The 22,801-nt window shown below is 50.3% G+C and overlaps 1 protein-coding gene across 7 annotated transcripts in view; it reads left to right on the forward strand.

Annotated features, from left to right (window-relative positions):
- The window catches only part of PAX5 (paired box 5), a 132,147-nt gene that overhangs the window by 78,530 nt on the left and 30,816 nt on the right, over window positions 1–22,801 (forward strand). The window lies entirely within an intron of this gene.

Raw genomic sequence — 22,801 nt, forward strand, 5'->3', positions numbered from 1 at the left:
GCTTTCTAACCTCAGAAACTCTTTCTGTGAGAGGCACGGTGCTTCCATATTGCTGGGTAGGAGCTGCGTGTCATCGTTTCTTTGGTGGCATTGTGCCCAGGTGGTTCTAGACCGTCTGCAGTCTATGGAGCTGGGACCACTGGTACCTTCTGAGGGTCTGCCTGTAGTGGGATGTGCCTGAAAGTGGAGTAGGTGGGGGAGGAAAGTTTCTCGTCCATTTATTTTGCTCTATCTGTGCATGTGTTTAACAGAATATTCTTTAGATACCACAAAACATGGAAGAAAGGATGGATATTTTGCTGGTTTCGTTTCGTTTGGGATTTTTGGTCATTGTTTCCCCCCCCCTCCCCCTGCCCTCTTTTTTTTTTTTTTTTTTTTCCCCTGTTCTTCCTCATCCCTGACTCTCTACCCACCCAGCAAATATACCAGCTCGTGAAAGCTTTCCCTGGGATCCTTGACCTGACTGGATCTCGCTGATGAACGCGGTAAAGGCTGTGTCCCTCTGGGAATGGCTGAGAGAGTGTCAGGAGAAGAGGGGCGATCGGCGCTGTTTACGCAGCTTGGAATCTGGCCTATTTATTTTTGTGGCTTTGGATATTAAGTGTCTGAGCGGCGCGCTAGGGAAACCAAGAGTTTAGTCTTAGTAAGAAGCTGCAGGCGTGGTGTGTGGTGAGGTGTGTGTGTGTGTCTAGGTAGAGTATTTAAATCAATGTGGATAGTTAAGGTGGGAAACTGTCATGGGCTGAACCCTTTGGTGAAGGTCCACGTAGATCCTGAGGGAAGATGCTGCCCTCCTCAGCCGTGGCTTGGCAGGATTCTTGGGTGCTCGTCCCAGTTCAAAACCAAGTCACCGCTTCTTTCGAAGTTTTACCTTCTCTTTGTTATTGCCAAGCTGAAGGCAGATGTTTAACTGATAAGCAGTGCTCTTCTGGTGCTGGAAGGAGCTAAGAAAGGGCTGCTTCTTTCGGCTTAGGCCTTGTTTGATCTGCCTTTCATGGACCAGTTTTGATGATGATCTGAGACAGCCAAGTACTTTTCTGTGTGCAGTAGAAACAATAACCTGAAGCTCAGGAGCAAAGATAAGATTCCCAGTACATGCCTTTGAGGAATGTGCAGTGAAACAGGACTTTTCACTTTTACTTGCATGCCTGATGTTCATTGTGAAGACAGCTATTTTAGAGATGAAGAAATGTAGTACAGGGTCAATGTTTCTTTCATCTGAAGTCCAAAAGTGTCTTAATAATGCTGGGAAATGCATTGTGAAATCTGCCATTGGCGATTCCTGGGGGAAAAAGAGGATGTTTATTTTATTTGTTTATTGCTGTGTATATATATATATATATGTATTCTTGCTGTATATATATATATAGTGTATATACATAGGGAAAAAAATATTAAAAAATGAAGCCATCTGGTTGATTCTGCAGTTGTGGTTTGTTTATTGTTGTGAAGTTCCAGGTCTTGCTGACCACAACGAAAGAACCTGGTTTCATTAGGAAACTCGATTTGACCCTTAAATGCATTTGCTACTTTGCATTTTCAGAATGTTGTGGCAGTGGACTCTCTTCACCGATTCCTCACCATTTTATGAGGTCAGTGGCTGGTCATCCCAGCAAGATCTCCAGGTGGAAAGGAGAGTGCACCTGCAGGACATGACTTATTCCATGCATTTTTGGGTATAAAGTTAGGGATCTGCATCAGAGGGTACCTGTTTCTTTCCAGGGACTGTTGAGGGAGCAACGAGCACTTAGCTTAAGCCAGACAGACCTGCATGGGTGGGATGGACCTGCCCCACAGAGGGGAAGGAGGGTTGCATGAAAGTCCTGGAGGGAATCATTATCCGGGTGATGTTTGCTGAAATATGGGTCAGCAACAGTTTTACAGCTGTGTTTTCACTGGCTGAATGAAAGGATTTTGATTATTTTTGTTTCCAAGTAAACAGTATTTGCAATTTTTTAATGAAAAGTAGTTTCAAAGTGAACAGTGTATACTACCTGTTCGAACTGTCTGAAATAGAGAGTAATGTAACATTTTCAGAATTCCTTCTTCCTTTTTTCTTCCTTTTTCCCCCTCTTTTTTTCCATAAAATCCACACAGTCTTGAAGAAAGTAAAGAAAGGGTTTGGTTTTGTTGGAATTGCTTTTTCTTCTGGAAAAATGCTTTGTTAAATTTTTTGTTGGCTAATCATAATAGCAATAACAAAAGGTCTTCTGAGGCCGTTATGTTTTGGTCATATAATCTCTTTACGTGGAAATGTTGTTCAGTGTTTAAACATTATCACCAAATTATACTTTTAATTTCTGTGGGTCTGTTTTGAAGTGCAAATTGGTGTTGGTAGATGGCTGGTTTCTAGTGCAGCATAATGCTAGATTTACAGCTTAGTCTCTACATTTAATAGATAAAAGTGCAGATGCATTTTCCAATAATCTATTCGTCACTCCCCATAGGGCCTGTCATGTTAAAGACTTGAAAAAAGGCCACATAAACTCCCGTGGAAAGGCAGCCAATCTGAAAAACAAAAGTGTCATTTTTAATGATAGGACAGAGTCTAACTGAAAACACCATTGAATTTTTCCATTTTTATGAATTCTTATCTTGCCATTAAAAAAGAACAAGCGCATTTGAGAAAGCAAACGAGGCCACTTGTACCCCACTAAGACCCAAGCTATTAACTGCCTCTTTTGATGATGTACAGCCTGACTCTGTTGGGAGTTTGGCTGTGGATTTAAATGTTGAATTTAACTATGGTAAACATGTTTTGGTGCAAAGCATGTATAATAACAATTTGCATTTACATAGCATCTTTTACTTAAGGATTTTGCTATCTCTAATTAATTAAATCTGTTTCCCCCTGCCCCTAATACCACTGTGGTGTGGATAATAAATACAATTTCAAATCGAGCAGCCATGGCAGGAGGATTAAGACAAGAGGGTTCTGGTACCCCCGTGCTGGTCCTGATTGCGGTGGGGCTGGGGCTTGCTGTGCAAACACACCGAGCAGCCTCGTCTGGTGCTCACCCCCTCTGAAACACTCAAATAAGATCTGGACATCAAACCCACTGAGCACAGGTGGGTAGATAATGCCCTGCCAGCTCCACCCGCGGCATCTCCCACTGGTGTGTGTGGGTCCTGGGGATACTCACCCACAGCTGTGCCGCCACCACCGCGGCAGCCAGGGCTTTGGGTGCACGGAGCCGGCGGGGTGGCTCGCCGCCTCATTGCCTTGCTGCTTTTTAGGGCGTTAATGGCCAATTCAGGCCACAGGCAGCATTTTTCCTTGCCAGAGAAATGCTGTAAATCTGTCATAGATTTCCAAATAGGAAATTAAGAAGAAAAAAAAGAAAAAAGAAAAAAAAGAGAAAGCGAACCACTCCAGTTAGCATAAATGCTTCCAGATTATTATTTTTTTTTGGCCTGCAACAACAGCAAAACATCTGAGAGTGTCTGCGCAAGCCACCAGAATGATATTTCCAGGTGGGCAGAGCAATGTGTTGGTTTCTGTGCATATGCACGAGCAAAAATAAAACCTAGTGGCAGTCTGAGTCAGGCTACAGATACATACCGTTTGTAGGATGAGGTAATTGGTTTGATGACAGTGGTTGAAGATACCTCCAAACTTGCTGCACCACCGATGATAGGTCACCTTAGCTGGCCAAATATGAGTCACTTCTCATCTGATACCAAACCAGCTGGGAGATTCTGAATTGTCAGAGGGGCAGTTTGGGAAGTGAGCAGAGGGAATAGTAAACCAGAGACAATTTGGGGGCTGTGTGCACTGCCAGGTGATGGAGAGCGTGCCACGAGGATTCTTGCTGTCTGCTATCAGCTCCCACTGTCAAACTGTCACTTAGAAATCGTGCCTTTTCTTTTTTTGGAAATCTCAGAAGAGAAACTTGGGTAGACTCAAGAAAGAAAAGCTGCAAAATATAAAGTGTCCAAAACTGCATGAACAGCAAGCCTGGTGGGTGATGCTACCTCCAGGTGCTGAGCAGCTTCCTGAAAGGCTTGGCTCCGAGGAGGGGCCCTCAAGGAGGCAGGCTCCCCAACTTCGTGCCGTGATCTCCAGGATCCATGCCACCGACAGCTCCTTGCTGTTCCCAGTCAGGAACTGGCAAAAGTGCCCATCGCTGAGCAAGGGGAGAGGAAGCCAAAGGGTCCGGATGTTTTAGTGATGTTGCAGCATGTTTTGGGAGAAGGGGAATGTCTTCTGTTGCAGGGGAGGAAGGAAAGCTCTTGCTCATTTTTCCTACTCTCTGTGTTGAAAGAGCTCTTCCTGTGGTTCTGGCCCTGGAAAACACTGTGTAATCTATGAATAGAGATTTTATAAACCCATTTGGACCTTTTTTTATAGTGGACCATTGTTTCTTTATGACTTCGTATTACATGGGGCCAAAAATGTGTGAATTTCAGGTTTTGAAGTAATCTCTCGTAAAAATGTTGAACTGTAATAAAAAAAAAAGCAACAGAAAATGCATAAAGCAAAATGCAGTGGAAAAAAGAAAATGTCACTGGCATTTCTTCAGAGTACAGGGTGCCTGGTTTTGAGCTGCTTGATGAAACTGGCACATCTACCAACAGTGAGGAATATCACTTGTGGAAATCCCACGAGAATCAGCAGGGACAGGGACTGCCTGTGCTGCCAGGGACTTGACACCTGACTTGTGATTTTTCCGTAGGTACGGCTGAAAAGTGAATACAGTGAGGGCATGAAAGGAGGATCCGTGTCCCACTGGAGTTTTTCTTCTTTTCATCCTACATTCTTTGCAACAATTTAAATTCTTTGAGCTCAGCCCTGTGAGGACAATATATCTTTTCTGAGCTAACTCCTAAAATAAGGCTTGTGCATCAGCAGTGTCGCTCTAGAGAGGGGGGGATATATGTGGGTTATCCCCTACCCAGCAGATTTCATTTCTGGTAGCTGTGGATCCAGACTTGGTGGCCTCCCCAGAGGTGAGCATCCTCTGTGGGAAGGCTGGTCCTGGACCATCGGGGCTTGAGGATCTTCAGGTGAATGAAGGGTTTGGAAGTTTCAGGTGGGAAGCCATCAGATGCTGCTGCAGTTGCAATAATTGCAAAGTCTGTAAGAGAAGTGTGGGAGGTTGGGGGATGTGGATGAGGCTCCCTTTGTCAGCAGATCTGTTTCTTGGTGCTGAACAGAGGGCTTGCTTCTGCTCCTTCTGTCCTTAGTAGTATTGTAATCAGGATGGAATATGGACACAAACTGTTCCTAGGCACTGATGTAGACTTGAACAGGTGTGGTAGCAGTTTGCTGCGGAGCAAAATCGTGCCCTGTGCTGCCTGACCTGGCTTGGTCCCATGGTGGTCACCCAAGCTTGCGAGACAGGCACTGGATCAGAACAAAGTGAAGCTAGGACTTCACCCAGCCTAGCCCGGGTGGCAGAGCTTCACCCGGACCCTGAGCTGGCTGAGGAGCATTGCCCAGTGTTGCCCTGCCGATCTCTCCCTGTGGAGCTGCACTGGCCGCTCCCCAGCAAGCGAGGGGCAGACACACGTGAACCAGCGGTCACTGGTGATAAACTGTGTGCCAGGGATGCGTGGGACGAGTGTCACGTATGTCACACACCATACATACACGCGTGGGGTGCAGGGGTGCAGAGCCGTACTTCTGCTCTGCATGCCCTTGCCTATGGCTGTGGAGGTCACACCAGAAGATGCTCCACGCACCTCCCGTGTCCTGCCCCAGAGCATCTCCATGGTTTCATCCCCCCTGGAGTAGCCCGTGTTCACTCTGGAGTCAAACATTTGTGCAACCACCTCAGCATCGCCAAGCCCAGCTGCTTTCCCCAGTGCATGGGGGGTGCTGGCTGCTGCCGTGGCCTCTTGCTGTGAGGATGCACAAGGCTGCAAGAGGCTCGTCAGTCTTGCAGAGGTGTGCAGAGGTGGGATCACCACCTCACGGCCAGGCACACTGTTGTCCATTGTGTAAGAGTTCATTGCTGCTTAACAGGCTTGGGGATGCTCTGCTGCAGGCGGCTTTGTGCAGCTCACTGCTCAGGAGACACATTTTGGCCGTGTTTTGTACTGGGTGTTTACCATCTGCAGGTCTCACCAGCCCAGGTTTTAATGAGGGAATCTTTTTAAGTTCATAGAATCACAGGATGGTATGGGTTTGAAGGGACCTTAAAGACCATCTAGTTCCAGTCCCTCTGCCACGGGCAGGGACACCCCCCCCCAGCCCAGGCTGCCCCCAGCCCCGTCGTCCAGCCTGGCCTTGAGCCCCCCCAGGGATGGGGCACCCACAGCTGCTCCGGGCAGCCTGGGCCAGCGCCTCACCGCCCTCACAGTAAAGAATTTCTTCCTGATATCTAATCTACATCAGTCCTCTTGTCATTTAAAACCATTAGCCCTTGTCCTATCGCTGTGTGCCCCTGTAAAGTTCTTAAGATAAGAGCGGGATATTGGTGGGCCCTTCTGTGACATGGATGAACTAACTCTGTGATGCTCCTTGGCTGTGTTATGAGTGATGGCTTTGGTACTGCAGCAGCGGTGGCCTCATCGGTGTCTTTGAGCGTGGTGTGGACTCTGAGGAGCAGGAGGTGGCCCTGTGAGCCCTGACAGGTATGCCTGTGCTGAGCACTGCGCTGCCTTTCATCTCCGTCCACCAGTGGGCTCATCCGCTTCTGGAAATGGACCCATCACCCATTCCCCGGGGGAGCTGCCTCCCCAGCCGCTCAGTTCCCTGTGGTGGGCAGTGGTGCCTGTCTCTGTGCTTGGCCCCTTGGAGTGATGCAAAGCCAATGCTCTGGTGCGTCGCATCATCTGAGGGTTCATAGACAGCAGGGTTACCTCTCTGCTTTCATCTGCAAGGTGTTGCCCGTAGACCCTCATTGAAGTGCTCCCTTTCTTCAGCTACTCTGAGAGGTCCCCTGGCTGCAGCAGACCTCAGGGTGTGTGTGTGTGGGGTGTGTGTATGTGTGGGGGGCTGCACACCAGCCCCATCCTGCTGTGGGAATGCACGATGAACCTGCAGCCCTTGTGGCAGGGAAGGCACCATCACTGCTGCGAGACGGTGCTACAGGGCAGCGTCAGACCCCGGCACTCCCCACCCTTCCTCTGGCCCGGCTCTGGACCCGGCACCTCGGTTGTAGGCAGCGGGGACTGGTGGTGGGACCATGCAGGGGGCTGGAAAGGGGTAGCATAGCACTCGGTCACCCTTCCAGGACATGGTCCTGGCTTCTCCTCCCCTGTGGACCCCTTGGGGTGGTGGGGATGCCCTGCAGCTTCGCTCAGCATCACACATGCCCTGTGGAGAGCCAGGCAGCTTTGCCCCATCATCAGAAGCACTGTCCTGAAGGGACTCTTTTCTCTGACCTTTGTAATTATTCCTGTCCAATCTTTCTTCGTGTTTTCTTTTAATTATTTTTCCCTTTCTTTTCTCCCTCTCTTTCCCCGCCCCCTAAAACTCTACCACTCCTCTCCAGTGTATTAAGGATGTGAGTGAAATTGATGGCTGGAACGTCTCAAGCCTTTATGATGATGAATGACTTTCACTGCCAAAGCTTTTATTGTCTGTGATTTGGGAAGAAGGGGAGCTGATTTATTGTGGCCGACTGTCACACCATTTAATACAGTTATAAATCCTGACGCCGTGACGGGCGCTGTCGGCCAGAGACCTCCTCCGGCCACTCTCCCACCTTGCTTTTGTCTCCCCGCTTGCTGCCCTCAGTGGTGCTTCTGGGAGGGGAGCAGGCAGGGAGGAAAGGTGAACCTGGAGCTGCCACGTTGGAGGGTGATGGCCGAGGGCTGGGCAAACCCTGAGCATCTCACCTAGGGACAGGCAGGCTGTGCAGCCCCCGGCTCTCATGGCGGGTGGAGATGCCCAACAGCCCAGCCCGGGGCACCACTGCAGCATCCCCCGGTCTGGGGGGCCAGCGCTGGTGGGGCTGCTCTGGTCCTGCTTCAACGTGGCAGGAGGGGAATCTCCCACTGGGACTTGGGAGCAAGATCCAGTTCCACATCTCATTCTGTCCTCTGGTCAGAACTCACTGGACGACACTTTCCGTAAAGTAATCTGTACGCTTATCGTTTTCTGAACTACCTGGTGCGTCAGTTGAGCTACACATCTGGCTACATTTACGGGAGATGCTATCTACCCACCGGGCAGCTAAGGAAGGACGTGGGACTTGGGAGTATGAACTCGGTCCTGCTGCTTCACAGGGCAGATGAAAAATCAATTGTGTCTTAAAGCCATTTCAAATGAGGTGTGCCAGGTTCTTTCAACTAAAGAGAATAAAATACTGCGATTTTAAAAATTAGAAATATTTTGATGGGAAAATACTGCAACGCAAGTATGTCATTTCCACAGCTTCACTTCTTCAATCACAGTATCCAGGTAAAATGCCTGATTTCATCTTTCCATCTTATTCCAGGATAAAAATAGTGTTATTGAAATATCAGAAAAAAACACACTTGTGTTGTTGATCTGGACTTTGTTGAGCCCTAATTAAGATGTTAAAATCTAGGGTGTAAATATTTCTCTTGTGAGGAGCAGAAAACTGCTGATGACATTAGCAATGATCCTTAGATTGGAAATGTCTCCATCTCAGATTAATTCCACATGCAGATCATAAATATTGATTCTTGTGAGATGGAAGATTTCAGCATGGGTTTAACCACTCTGCAAAACAGGCCCGTGAAAGCTGTTGTTTGGGTGGGGTTTTTTTCCCCCTCTGTGCTTATCTATCAAGCCAAATAACTGATTAGCAATATACTCCCTTCTTCCCATTCCTGGATGTGCTGCTGAGCTAACAGGGTTGTGCCTGCTGTGTCAGCGCTCGCAGGGCTCCCGGGCACCGAGAAGTGTCTGTCTGTCTGGCAACGGATGCGACAGTGAAGCCGTGGCTTGTCTGGCATCTCGCTGAGCTTTGGCAGTCCCCAGTATCCTGCTGCCATCGGGTGTTCCCAGCTGCAGTGGTGCCCTGGGCCAGGCTGGATGTGCCATGGCCCCGAGCAATGATGAGACCTGCCAGCACATCACCCGTCTGCGGGGTGGGCGTTGGTTTCAAGGGTCTGGCCTGGGGCAAGCAGGATTTGCACTGAGGCATAGCTCCTGGGTTTCTCCTGCTCTTACTGCTCCCAAAAGCCCTGTGGATGTCACTGCTGTCCTTTGCAAGGTGACTGGAAACCCGTGTCCTTCTCTTTCACCTGCTCACTTGGCTGGGTTCATCCAGGCTGCTGCTGGACCACTGGCCTACTCTCCCGTGCCAGGCTGGGGAGCACAGAGCCCCTTCCCCCGCAGTACTGCCCCAGCCCAGTGGGTCATGACAAGGACCCAGGGCTCTGCAGACCACCAGCAAAGGCTTGCCCGGCTTCTGGGACTGTCTACGGAGCCCCACGCACAGCCCTTGGACCTGGGCTGGCCAGAGGAGGTGGGCTGCCCTGCCTGCTGCCACTGGGGATGCTCTGGAGCATGGGTACCAGCTGGCTTGTTTCGGGCAGGTGGCTCATGTCACAGCCTGGCATCCCCCAGGTAGCAGCAGCCCTGCTGCCGGTGGGGGCAGTACCAGGTGGCAGCAGGCAGCGGTGGCCACCACTGTCCTGCTCCTCAGGGAGCGGCAGTGGCAGCAGATGCTGGTGGAGATGCTGTCACCGTGCCTTTCCTGAAGCACTACTGAGGTGCCAGGGAAGGTTCTGGAGATGGCTGTTGGCTGCACTGCCCAGTAGTGGGTAAGGGAGCTGCCCGTGTGCTGTTCCACCTGAATTGCCTATGGACAGCAGGGTCTTCTGGCCAGGTCTCCGAAGTAAATCTGGCAGGTCCTCGCCCTAAAGGATGCTGTCCCTTGTGAGCAGCTCTGCCATCCTCGGGGCAGCTCCTGGCCTGAGCAAAGGCTTTTGACCCAAGCATTAAACTGGAGGACACGAGGTATGTGGGACCCCCCAGCCTCCTCAGGGCTCAGGGCTGGCTCTGACGTGCGTGTCCTTTTTTGTTCACTGCTAAATACTTGCTAAATGGGCTTAATGTGAAAACGTGCTGGGTTTTCATTTCTTGAAGAGGGCTAAGTTAGAGGCCAGCCACCTCTCCCCATACATTAGTTTTCAGGAGCATCCATGGCTCCACAATGAAATGCTACCAATGCCCTTGTTTTCATCCTGTAGCTACTAGCATTTTTTTCTTGTCGCTCCAGTGGCTGGACCCCTGTTACAGCTAGAGGAGTCTGTCGTTCTTCATAAACTGGTCCTAGTTTTCTAGTCCTCTTGGTTGCAAAAAAAAGGCTAGAAAATAGCTTCTGGGCGTATGCAAAAATCCAATCACTGGAAAAGAAACAAAAGGGAAAAATACTTCATTTAAACTTCTTGTGATAACTCAGTTCCACTTGCTATTTTGGTAGCGCATTGAACAGCTAGCCCTGAATTTGCAAGGACAGAGATCCCTCGGACCACAAACTTTTTGAGCTGCAGATCTTCTTGGTCATCTTGCAGCTTTCCAGCAGCATAGTGATTACAGTAGAGACAGTCTCACAGAGCCTGCTGTGCTGCTCTTACTAGAAGTATTGCTGTGCTGCAGAAAGGAAACAACAATAAAGGGAATATGTTGCTTCTGCATGCGTTAAGAGCACTGATCAAACCACATGAGATCCCATTTCAGACATAATGTGCATTGGAGGGCAAAATTAGATTGAGAAGTAAATGGAGCCTAAAATTTCCATAGCTTTATTCGTCAGAAAGCTGTTTCATTGCGTGGTTTAATTCTCCTAGTTTTTTTTCATTCATTGCATGTAGTGTGCTAGCTGGAGTACATTTTAGAAATAATGGGATGAAAAAAAACCCCGTCTTTAATTTGGCCGTGGTTGTGAGGTGTGTAAGGGCTGTTCAGACCTGAGATGCAACGGGATATGAAATGCAGAAGCATGTTACATGGCAGCAGAAAAACAGCCAGATTGGCACTTTCTGCTTTTTAGCAGGAAGAGGCATTTTATTTGGGGAGTTTTTTGGTTTTGGGTTTGTTTGGGGTTTTTTTGTCGCTTTTAGTTTTGGTTTCTTTTGCGTTTATTTAAGTTCTGAACTATTTGAAGTTGTTTTTATGATTCCTATTTTAAAGCAAAGTATCATTTCATTGCTGCTTGTAAAATACACTGCACAATGAACTGCACTTGTCTGAAAAATATTTTCAAGGCTAAGACCTGCCGTGGTGGTAAGCCCATTATTTTTATGTGAGATTTCTTTTCTCTCCCTTTTTAACATGTCTGTTTGACAGGAGGAGGCTAACTGGTCTCTCAGATAAGTAGACACATGGGGTTTTTTGCCTTTGAAGGCAACACTTGATGTCATTTCCAAACTAACGCAGATTGCCAAGCAGAGCAGTTGATGTGCAGCGAATGAATCCTTTTTTGAAACAGTGAAAACTGCAAATCGGTATAATTGACACCAGTGGTATGACCAGAGCTGGAGGAGAAGCCTGTGCACGTCTCTGTCCCGTGTACACCCTTGTGGATCCCTGCTTCCAGGCTGCATTTCCCTGCAGAGTTTTCCTTCCAGAGCCCGTGGAAGCTGGCTTGGCTTCCCTCACACTTCTTCATCAGTTCCCATGCAGTAATTGTCTGCCGTGTTGCCTCTCCCCATGTTGCGTTATGAGCTGTGGAAGTGCAGATGGGGAGAGGTGTGCATTTGGGGCTGGTTTCAGCAAAGTCCCTGTGCCCTCCTTGTTGTCGTCTGGGACAGAGGGATGCCAGTTCTCACCTTTATCCTTTGATCTCCGTATAAAGAGAAGGTGTGACCAGGCACAAAACTTCTTTCAATATGCCCATCGGTTTTCGTGTTAAGTATGTTGTGGTCTTGTCTTTGAGATCTCATTTTGCCCGGCAGCAGACCCCGTCCTGTGGGGGCCAGCACAGGCCGCCTTCCCCTGCTTCTGAAACCTGGGGTCCAGGGAGATGCTTCTCCACGCTGGTGGAGGGACTGAGCCCTTGTCCAGGTGGGTGGTTGGGTCCTTCTGCCTCTGTAGCCCTTTTTGGGGTCCCCATCTCATGCAGGGTCCGATTCCCCTTGTCTGTGGCCGAGCCCTGTGGACCCAGCAGCTGCTGTTGTATGCTGAGGTGTACTCAGAACTATCGACTGCAGGGAGTGGGTTTTCCTGCCTCGTGAAGATATTCAACATTTTGACTTTTTTTCCTGGTCCCTGAAAGCAGCAAACAAGGTAATGACAGTCCAGAGGCAGTGAGCACCTCTTGTCTTCACTTGGACCACTTCTTGTGTCTGTCCCCAGTAGCCTACATTTTACCAAGAAAAGTCATCCCCAACTTGAAAATTATTTTTTAAAAAACATTTTTGATTAAAAAAAATCAAGTTCAAAAATTTAAATTCAAAAATTCAAAAAATTTAAAAGAGATTAAAAAAACCTAAAGGAAAATCAAATATTCTAATATCTTCAAAGCTTTTCCCAACAGCTTTCAGAGTTAGAATACCCAAACGAACAGCCTCTCTGTACAGCATAAACTCCAGATTTCCACAGTTCAAGTGTGGTTTTGGCATTTCTGTCTCTTTAATGAAAAGGTTTCGTTAAAGAAGGTCTGGGCTGGCTCTGGCCTAAAGGTGAACTGGATGGCCGTGGTCTGCTGCGCCCCCCTCACCGTATGCCAGAGGATGCCCCAGCGCCTGCCCAGCGCATCCCTGGTCCTGAGCTGCGCAGCCCGGTATGCTGGCTTGTCTGCCTGACCGCGCTTGCTTGGCTTTCCTCTTCTTTTTTCTTCCCTTAATTTTATTTAATGAGCCGACATCGCTGTCGTTAAAACCATGCAGGGACGAGCACCTGCGTGGGGCTTGCAGGCTGTGCCCCAGGGGACCCTCTCCTGTGGGGTTCTTCTCTGGCTGCAGCGGCGTGCCCCCTGTGCTGCTTGTGCCCTGCTGCTCTGCTGCTGTTCTGCACGTGGGTGTCGGAGGGGAAGGACCCCACAGAAGGGATTTAATGGCTGTGTTGGTAAAATGCCTCCAGACCGCTGCATGTCCTCCCACAAGGTCTCATCGTTACTGTGCTCACCTCCATCTGCCCTCTGTTCCTGTCAGTGCCCCCTTGATAGATGAAGCACCAGCAATAGCTGGTTGTCCCCTCTGAAGTCAGTGGTGCGTGTACCTTGAGTGTGGTGGGACCTTCTCCACCTCTCTCCCATGAATCCCCACATCCTTCCACATACGTAGCTGGGCACCTGAGACCCACCCGCGCCGTGCCTTGCTGCGCCTGGACCACCGGTGTGCCTGCTAGTCCTGTGCTGAGCTGCATGAAGAGAAAGGTTGTGCGGGGCATGAAAGTTTCATTTGCTGGGAGCCAGGGAGGGGTTAAATTACGCTGATGTGTCTTAGCATGTGGTTTATTGCTGGCCACAAGAATTAGGGTAGGGATGGGTTCTTGCAGAGATGCTGTCCACCTAGGGTATCTTTTTCTAGTCTCCACACGGATGTCCCTCCAGTACTTCTTGTGTGTGTGCATTAAATGAGCGGGGTCAACCTGGGGAATTCTATCCTTGCACATGTTAGAGGAGCAGGGAGAGACCCAGGTAGACTTTGAAGATCAATTTGGATGATGGTGCAGCTCAGATCAAGTCTACAAACAAAGCCTTCTCATACTAGTAACCCTAAAGAGTATGTGAAAAGCTGGACTGTTGGGCTGCTCATTGGGGTGCCAGAGCTCCACAGCTGCAAGGGAGAAGGGACAGGAGATTTACACAGCAGCAGCTGGAAGAGATTGTCCAGAACAAATGAGGGTGAGAGCAGAGCACGCTGCAGCTCCACGGCTCTTGCTTAGAAATTGCAGAGAAAAGAGACCGGAGTGTTCGTCTGTACTTCTGCACTGCATTTTTCCTCTACCAGAAAGTACTGCTCTTTCTTCCTTTTTCTTTTTCCTGCCCTGCGTCTTTTTTAGCAGTGTGGTTGTGTCAATGGGAAGAGTAGCAGAGATGCCTGCTCTGAAGGGCAGCTCTGGACTCCCTTCAGACATCTGCTGCTGCCTTGCTGATGAGGAGAAAAACAGACCCACATCTGCAACCCCTGTTTCAGTGCAGTGTGCTTAATCTGAATTTTATAGCTTTGATAGCAGATTACGGTGCCGCTGTCACAAGCCCTTGCAGCCCCAGTCACGGTGGACACTGCGCATTTCACTACCTCCTCCACTAATCTTTCCCCCACTGCTCCCATTCCCTGGCTGCTAATTTCACGCAGGCACTTAAACATGATGGATAATTGTGTTCTGCTTATCAATGTTTAATTTAAGGGCTGTTCCATCTGACCTGGATGCCCTCTGCAAGAGCTATGCCTCATTATTGATTTCATGGTCACACCTGTGACATTACCTGCTTTGTAGGAAGTAGACTTTGACATTCCTGTGAGGCTTTGGCAGCCAGAGCTAATTGTCAGAAGAATAATCGAGTCAGCAAAATCATTACAGGTGATCTGTGTGTTACCACTGTTTTATCTGCCTCTAATTAGGTGCAGGAGAGGTAACTCATTGCAGTAAGCACGCCGCACTAGGTTTGATGTCCACAAATAGAGCTAGATGAGCACAGGAGGGAAGTTATCCATTAACAGCGGCGTTTCAATGTGTCGGGGTCCTGCGCCAGGCACTGTATCCTTTCCCAGCGTAACGGGGTGAAATGCCATCCCACAGGCACTGGTGGGATGCATCGGCAGGATGCAAAGTCCTTGCTGTGTTCAGGCAGGACCACATGCCGGGGCACGTGTACAGCCACTCCAGACCCAAGGCAGTAACAATGGAGGTGCTGCGCTGCTGTTGTGCCGAGCGTGGAGCAGTGTTTTGTATGTGATCAAACCAGATAATTTTTTTTTTTTTTTTTTTTTAAGATGCGCTCATCTCTGGTTTGGGGTGCTCTGCTGCCCCATGCTGCTGCCCTGGGCAGACTCTGGGTGTGACACGTGTGTCCCCAGGTTGCAGGAGGAGCAGGAGGGAGCAGGATGATAGAACTCATCAGGTCTGTATCCTGCTAACAGGGTTGTGTGTTTGGCTAAAACAATTCCTTTAGGGTAATGATTTAAACAACAGGGTTAGAATGATCAAAATCTTCACCGGGCAAGGGAAGAGCTTTTCTAAGCAGGAGCTGAATTTTTTTCAGAAGAAAAGTCAGTTCTGTTAACAGGTTTGACTGAAAATGGCTGGAAATTGGGGTTTTCTTCCCAGAGATGAAGTGACTTCCAAAACATCATCTCTGCCAGTTAGTTGTTTATGCTTTCTCTGGTGTTAAGCAAATGCATCCCAGCGCTCCCTTACTTCTGGGGCGGCTGGTGCCTGGCGTGGTGGGGAGGCTGCCAAAGCCCATCCGTAGAGAGAGTGATGTATGCTGGCTCCTGGGAGCAGCAGAGTGGTCCCTGGGGTTCTGGTGGCAGAGGAGCACCAGTTCAGGTCCTTTCCTCTGCTACTGATGGTTGTGGGTGCTTGATGAAGGCAGTGCCATGCTGTGGGACAGAATCATACAATCATTTAGGCTGGAAAAGGCCTCTACAATCGTCAAGTCCAACCATTAACCCAGCACTGCCAAGCTCACCGCTAAACCACGTCCCCACATGACACATCTATGTGTTTTTTGAACACCTCCAGGGATGTTGACTCCACCACCTCCCTGGGAAACCTGTTCCAATGCCTGACCACCTTTTCTGTGAAGAAATTCTTCCTGATATCCAATCTAAACCTCTCCTGGTGCAACTTGAAGTCATTCCCTCTGGTCCTATTGCTTGTTGCTTGGGAGAAGAGACCAACCCCCACCTGCCTACAGCCCGTCAGGCAGCTGTAGGGAGCGATAAGGATCTCAAAGACTGCGCAGGGTCATTTCGGAGGGAGCACAACTGAAAGCCAAGTCCCATCTGTCCAACTTGGCTGCCTTTTGGGATAGGTTTGCCCTTTCTGCTGGTGCACCTACGTGGTGTCCCTGCATGAAGTCAGCATCGGCGTTCCTGGTGTGCAGGGGCTGTTGGGTGAGGGACCACAGACCTGCAGACTGAACGGGACGGTGCTGGAAGCGCCTGCCCAGGTCCTCGCACAATCCTGTGGGCAGGTGACAGTGTGCCGGTGTGGTGGCATCTCTTCACCTCCATTTTGCTTAGTGTAAACCTGCATTTAAAAACAGAATTATTCTCTGGAAGGACATGAAGAGACAGGTGGGGCAGCAGCCCCTGTGTGGAGCCAGGGAGGCTCTGCCTTGGGCAGGTGGGCAGGTCTGGAGGGGGGCTGGTTTTGGGCAGGAGTGGAGAGGGTGCACGCACATGAGACGGACCCTGGGAGGGTGCTGGTCTCTGCTGGCGGAGCACTCCGGTGCTGGACGTGACAGAGGGTGCATGCTGCCTTGGGTGGTCGTTTCACCTGGCGGAGATGCTGGCGATGGGAGCGACCACGCACGGCGATCACGTCGGCACTGCCCAGCTGGCTTTCCCAGCGCTGCAGGCCTGTCGGTGTTGAACCCCCGTCTCTAGAGAGGTGGGATTACCACGTGAACCCAGCGCCCTGCCTGATCGGTGACCATGCTCCTGGGCTGAGGGCAGTTCATGTGTGCTGTAGGCAGGGAGAGGTAGGCGAAGGCTCCGTTCCCCTCAGCACATCCCACAGCCCACCCACCGTGGAGAGGAAAATCACTGGCCCTGCTGTTGTAGAGGATAGTTCGGAGCCAGTGGCAAAGGGGGTGTGTGAGCCCCCTCCCCGCCACCTGAACCCCCCGCATTTTCTAATGTATCCTTTGCAGTAGTTAATTACCTGTCCAGTGGGTTCATTTCTTTCATACTGTTACTGGCAATCTGTTAGATAAAGGGGAAAAAAAACGTCTTGGTGCCCTGTGGTATTGAAAGTGAAGGGTTTTCATACTGTCAGGGTAATGAATTCTGCAAGGGTTTGAAGCACCTGAGCTTGGGGAAGTCCTCGTGTCATGTGTCTGGGAGTGACAACCCCCAGTGGTTAATTACTGCCATGGATGAGAGCTGAGCTGATCGCCGAATGAGATAATTTCATTAGTATTTAAATTTGAAGTTAATTGGATTCACGTTTACACGCAGTAGTATACAAAGACACACTTGGAAACGTTCTTTGCCACCTTTTAATTTTTTTTTTGTGGTAAAAAAAGGTAGATGGACTGAAGAGTGATCCAAAATGAGTCTTTCATCTTTTTTCCCAACGGTTTGGAGCCAGGAGAGTCCTTTGCTGCCACATGCTGCTTTTTGCCCCAGCCAGCCTCAGGGCGCTTGTCCTGCAGAGGGGACATTTGCTGATGCCCAAGCACTGCTTGCAACATCTGCTCAGCAGGGTGTTGCTGACCTCTCCTGCAGCTGGTTGCAAAATGATTTCCTTCACGGCAGAAAATTACTTATTTGCACTTTTTTTGAGAAATGATAGTTTGTTTTCAGTGTGAGCACTCTGCCAGCTCCTGGTGAATGGAGGGGTGGACATTTATTGCATACCTTCTCTGTGCAGAGCCAAGCACTCTGACATGTGGCTGCACCCTTTGGTCCCGCGGTGCCACTTGATACAGCTATTATTTGGCATCATCATATTCTGCTTTTTGGAGTAATGTGGGATAAATTCTGGCAGAGGTACGCCTAAGACTGGAAGGGATGTGCAACTTTTCATCCCCTTGGTGAGCTTGCCGTGCTTGTGTATGTGCAGGAGCATCTGTAACAGAGGCATTTGCTCCCCTCCCCCCGATGCCAGCCAGGGTGGCGGTGCTCCCCCATCCCATGGGGTACCTTTACTGTCCAGCTCCGTGGTCCCCAGCCCCTCCCCAGGTGGCTCCAGCTGGCACGGTAGCAGGGGTTTTCAGCTGGATGTGCTCCTTCAGCGTGGAGCCTGTCTGCAGGCAGCCCTGCCATGTACATGCACTGTGGCATGCAGCAGGCACGGGAGCTCTGCTGCACTGGTCCTGCACTGGGAAACCCTGGGAGCTTTGCTGTGCTGGTTCTGCACTGGGAAGACCCAGAGGAGCATGTGATCCCAGTGGCACCGGCAGCTCCCTAAAGGGAGCAGTGGCTGCATCCAGACTTGCTGGGGCTTTGCAGAGAGCTGGGACTCCAGGCCGAGCGCTTTCCTTGGAGCGGGAGAACCGGGTGTTGTAACCCTTGTAATATTTCAGCGCGGGTGCGGTGCAGAGGCACCGTCTTGCAGGCAAAGTGTTTTGGCTCCTTGGACCCTTGGGGGAGCCTTGGCTCCATGGCATGGACAGTTGGGAACTTCTTCGTGGAAGTGTGGTGCCCATGCCTGGACCTGTGCCTGTTCCCGCGTTCCCTGTGCAGCTCCACACCATCTCAAGGCAACGCTGAGAATCGCTCCCTGCTAATTGCCCACTGGAGGGGCTGTGTAGCCAGGCTGTCCTCGTTGCACAATTGGGTGAGAAAAGTGTTCCAAGTATGACGTCTCTTTCCATGCTGCAGCACTTTCAAACCCTCAGACCCAACAGCAACTCGCTGAAGAAGCGGTGAACCTTCTTCTCCATTGGAGAGGTGCAAAGGCTGAGTGAGGCTTGGAGAGAGACAGCAGCTTGTCTGTAGCAGTACTTCAACCCTGTGCAGTCGTCTTGACCTCAGGTCTCTTCTGCGCTGCACCTTTGCTTTTCAAAGATGGGTTATCTGCTGCTATCTGTGTGATGCTGTGGCAAGTTGTGGAGTGCAGATAATCCTGTACTCCCGTTTTCTCTCCATAGACCGCTTCTCATGTCATTACTGTTTTTATCCTGTCTCCATCATCCAGGCTCTGGCTTAGTTGCTGTCCTGGTGAACGGTGCACTTTGGCTTGTTGAAGTAGGGTGCCGCAAGAAAGTGGTGTGCCATGTGGCACCAGCAGCCCGCCACGTTCATGTGGTGGCAGCCCATCTCCTCAGCATCACACCTGACTGCTCAAATGCTCTTGGGAGCCTCCAGAGCACGTTGACTCCGGCTGAAGGCTCCAGGTACTCACGTGCTGGCCTTTGCAGCCAGGTGCTGCTGAAGGCAAAGGGATAGAGCTTTACTCTGTTGGTGTGGTGGAAGCATCTATGTGGCAAGGTCGCTTACGGAAGAGACAGTTTTATCAAGACCTGGTCGTGATGGGGGAAAGGACGTTCTTCCCATCCTGGGAAGGACACTGCCAGTCTCACCATATTGTGCTTGAAGAACGTGGACCTGCTCTGCCTTTGGTAGCACAAGCATGGTATATGGTGTGTATTTTGAACAAAACCTCCCTTGCGTCTCGACCCTCTCCCCTAAGACATTTCTCCTCTGGAGGCTGGACGAATGATGAGTCGGAGCTGCCTTGCTGGTGCACACCTTGGACGTACTTTTCCCGGGGAGGAGCTCAGCGAAGTGGCCTGGAGGAGGTGGCAGGCTGAAGGACAAGCCAGGGTCTCCTTGGTCCCATCATGGAGGCATGCCAGCAGATACTACTGAAGGTACCAGTGCTGCTGGGGCTACCAGGCAAGACTCTGCAAGGTATTTGGGTACCTGAAGCTTTAAGCCGTGGCCTCGTAGCGTTGGCAGAGGTTCTTGGGAAATCGTGCTATACTGTGCTCCAGCTGAGCTTCTCCGTAGGCTGGAGCTGGCAGCTGAGCTGCTCTGTCCCACACAGCACCAGCCCAGCAAGGCAAGGAGGGAGGCAGCTCTGCCTGCAGCCACTTGTGCCCCATCTTCCAACTTTACGCATCTAAAATAACCTTAAAAAGCCCAGACCAAAGAAAGTGTGTCTGGAAGGACCTTGGTCTCCATGTCTCCGTGGCTCGCTGCTGAAACAAAGATGTTCATGACCTCTTGGCTGCTTTCCCTGCATGAGTAGAGTGGGAGCACCTTGGCACGGATACTGCTTCTCATCCTCTCTTTGTGCCAGGGTTATTATTGTTTCTCTGAAATCAGTTACTTCGGTGCCATTGAAGCTTGCCAATATTGGAGGGAAATCTCGTAGAGGATGGGGGTGCTCCGCTCCTTTTTTTAGAGAAAGCACATTGGATACAATTGAGGGGACAAGGTGGGGTTGCAGCACTTGCAGCTGTGCCCTTGGTCACCTTTGGCCCAAACATTTGTCGGCAGGTTGCAGAATGTTTAATTTGAAAATGGGGTGTGATGGAAACCAGACCAGAGCTGTGGAAAGACCATGAGTGATGTTGAACTTGATTTATGGCGGAGCTGAGATCCTACATTCCTTGGTGTCACCAGTGGTGGCTACACAGCTCTGCCCTCGGCAATGATCTTAACTGTGCTGGATGTGACAGTGGCTTTGGAGAAAGCGAAAAATGTTGTAATATTTCAGTACGTTGAAAAAAATTGCAGGGCAATGTGTTGTATTTTTTTTTTTTAGTAGCTATTGGAAAGTGAGGAATGGTCAGTGTGGGACAAGTCAGGAGCAGGGGGAGCTTGCCCACCGACCTTGGCACCTTTGGGTGACAAGGCGTTCGGCTTTCCACAGTGACACCGGCCACTGAGGAAGGGCAGAACGGTGGTGTCCCTTCTTGGTGTCCTGGGTGGGGTACCAGCGCGGAGGTCAGGCTGTGAGATGCTCTTCTGTGTCAGAGGCAGCCCTTCGTCAGGGACTCCCTGCCAGAGCTGGGGATGAACATTGCTTCTGTGGTCAACTTGAAGGAGATGGCAGATACTTTTGCCGTCCCCAGGCTGTAGAGGTGACATGCTCAGAGTTTAATTTTGTGCGGGAGAAAAAGAAGCAGGGCAGTGATGAGGGGAGAGCATTTTAATCTAAAAGAGCCATTTTCTGCCTGCGTTGAATAATTAGAATTCATGATGCCCTTCCGTAAGGGATCTGGCTTCCCCCCAGAACTGGAGAGCAAATTAATCAATTGTTTTGAACCTTAAATTCTTTCAGGATGTGGATGCACCATAAATATTCTGTAGGAAGGGCCTGAGAGGAACGGCACACATCCCAATTTGTGGATGAAGAGCGCCAAGGAAAGTGGGGCATGTGCTGAGAGATCACGGCAGCGATGCCTGTGTGCCAGACGCTGCCGGAGCATTTCGGCATGGACCTCTTCATCTGATGGGGGCAGTGGGGAAAGCGGCCTTCGTGGCCATGACCCGGGGGTGGTGAGCAGCAATTTGCAGTAATTCGCATTTCTGTCTCTTGTCTCATCAGATGAGGTCTCATTTCTTTGATGATAACGAAAAAAAAAAGTTAAAATTTTATTTTTAGATCAGTTCAAAATGAAATCACGGCTCAAAATCTCTGCCAACCAAAACAGTTAAAAAGTGGGTTTTGCTTGTGGGAAAACATTTAGTTTCAACTCCTCTGAGCTCTAGAGACTTGGAAAAAACCACTAGCATAAAATCCAGTGCCTACAGAAAACAATTGTCCTGGTTTCGGCTGGGATGGAGTTAACTTTCTGCTTACTAGCTAGTACAGTGCTGCGTTTTGGCTCTGATGTGAGAACAGTGTGGATAATGTGCTGATGTTTTTAATTGTTGCTGGGTGACGTTTATACTAAGTCAAGGACTTTTTTGTTTTCTTGGGCCCTGCCAGCCAGAGGGCTGGGGGGGCACAGGGAGGGGACACAGCCAGGACAGGTGACCTGAACCAGCCAAAGGGATATTCCACACCATGGGACATCGTGCTTGGTGTATGGACTTGGAGGGTTACTGGGGTGGGGGGGGATTGTTGCTCGGGAACTGGCTGGTCATCTGTCAGTGGGTGGTGAGCAGTTGTCCTGTGCATCACTTGTTTTCCTTTCTCCCTTCTCCTTTGGATTTTACCCTCTTCACCTTTCCGTCATAATCGTTGTTACTGTTATTATTGTTATTATTGTTGTTCTTACCTTTTTATTCTGTTTAAATTACTGAATTGTTCTTATCTCAACCCGCGAGTTTTACATTCCTTTCTGATTCTCCTCCCCACCCCTCCAGGTCGGGGGCAGCGAGCAAGCTGCTGCATGGTGCTTGGGTGCTGGCCGGGGTTAAACCACGACAGCAATTTAATTGCAAGAATCTGTGCGTTTCTTCTTGTCGCTGGTGTTAAAATCAACAGTCACATAACTTTTATTGTTGATCTGACATGCCGCGTTTTGGTGAAGGAACCTGCGCTCACAGTGATTTTTTTTGCCAGGCTGACGAGCTCTTTTGGGCCGACAGCATTCCAGGCCAGCAGCCCGAGTGGTCCCTGCCATGCAGGGGACAGAGGAGCAGGGATGCATCCTTCGGGCAAGGGCCGGGGGCTCCCCGCAGCTCAGAGTCCCTTTCTCTTACCTGATGTGCACACCCACCTTTTCAGAGCTTGGTGCTGCTGCTGTGCCTCTGCCTCTGAGCCTGCGGTTTAGCCAGGGAGGGCCATACCCTGTCATGAGGGTCCCCTCCCTCCTCCTGGCCTCTGGAGCAGCCGCTTGGCAGGAGGACAGAGGTGCTGGCAGCACCGTTCCCTTGCCAGGCGGTGGGTCGGGCAGATCCCCGTAGCAAAGCAGTGGCCTGGGCACTGTGTGTGGTTCTCACCAGGAGGGGTTAACAGTGCCTGCATCCAGCTGCAAACCCAGCCGTGGTGTCCCGGAGCAGATGCTCCGGTGCCCTTTGAAGGCAGCTTGTCCTTAGATAAGGGATCTTCCCAAGGATGCTCTGGGAGGCCGTGAGTGGGCTCTAGGATTCCTCCTGTGATGAGGGATGGATCCTCCCTGATGGGTTTGCAGGAGCATCCCTTTCTCCTGCTGGGCCATCTGTGGCCACAGAAGACAGCAGTTTCCCCAAAATCGTGCTGCGGCAGCGGCAGTCTGTGGGGACAGTGGCTATCGTGGGACCCCCACGCGGGACCAGGGTCCAGACAGCGTCAGGATGTTACTTCTGCCGCCCTTTGCAATTTGCACCGTCTGCATCTCTTGTTTTTGCTCTGCTGGCAGCGATGTGTCGTGGA

Source organism: Falco naumanni, chromosome Z, assembly GCF_017639655.2.
Source record: "Falco naumanni isolate bFalNau1 chromosome Z, bFalNau1.pat, whole genome shotgun sequence".
NCBI classification, from domain to species: Eukaryota; Metazoa; Chordata; class Aves; order Falconiformes; family Falconidae; genus Falco; species Falco naumanni.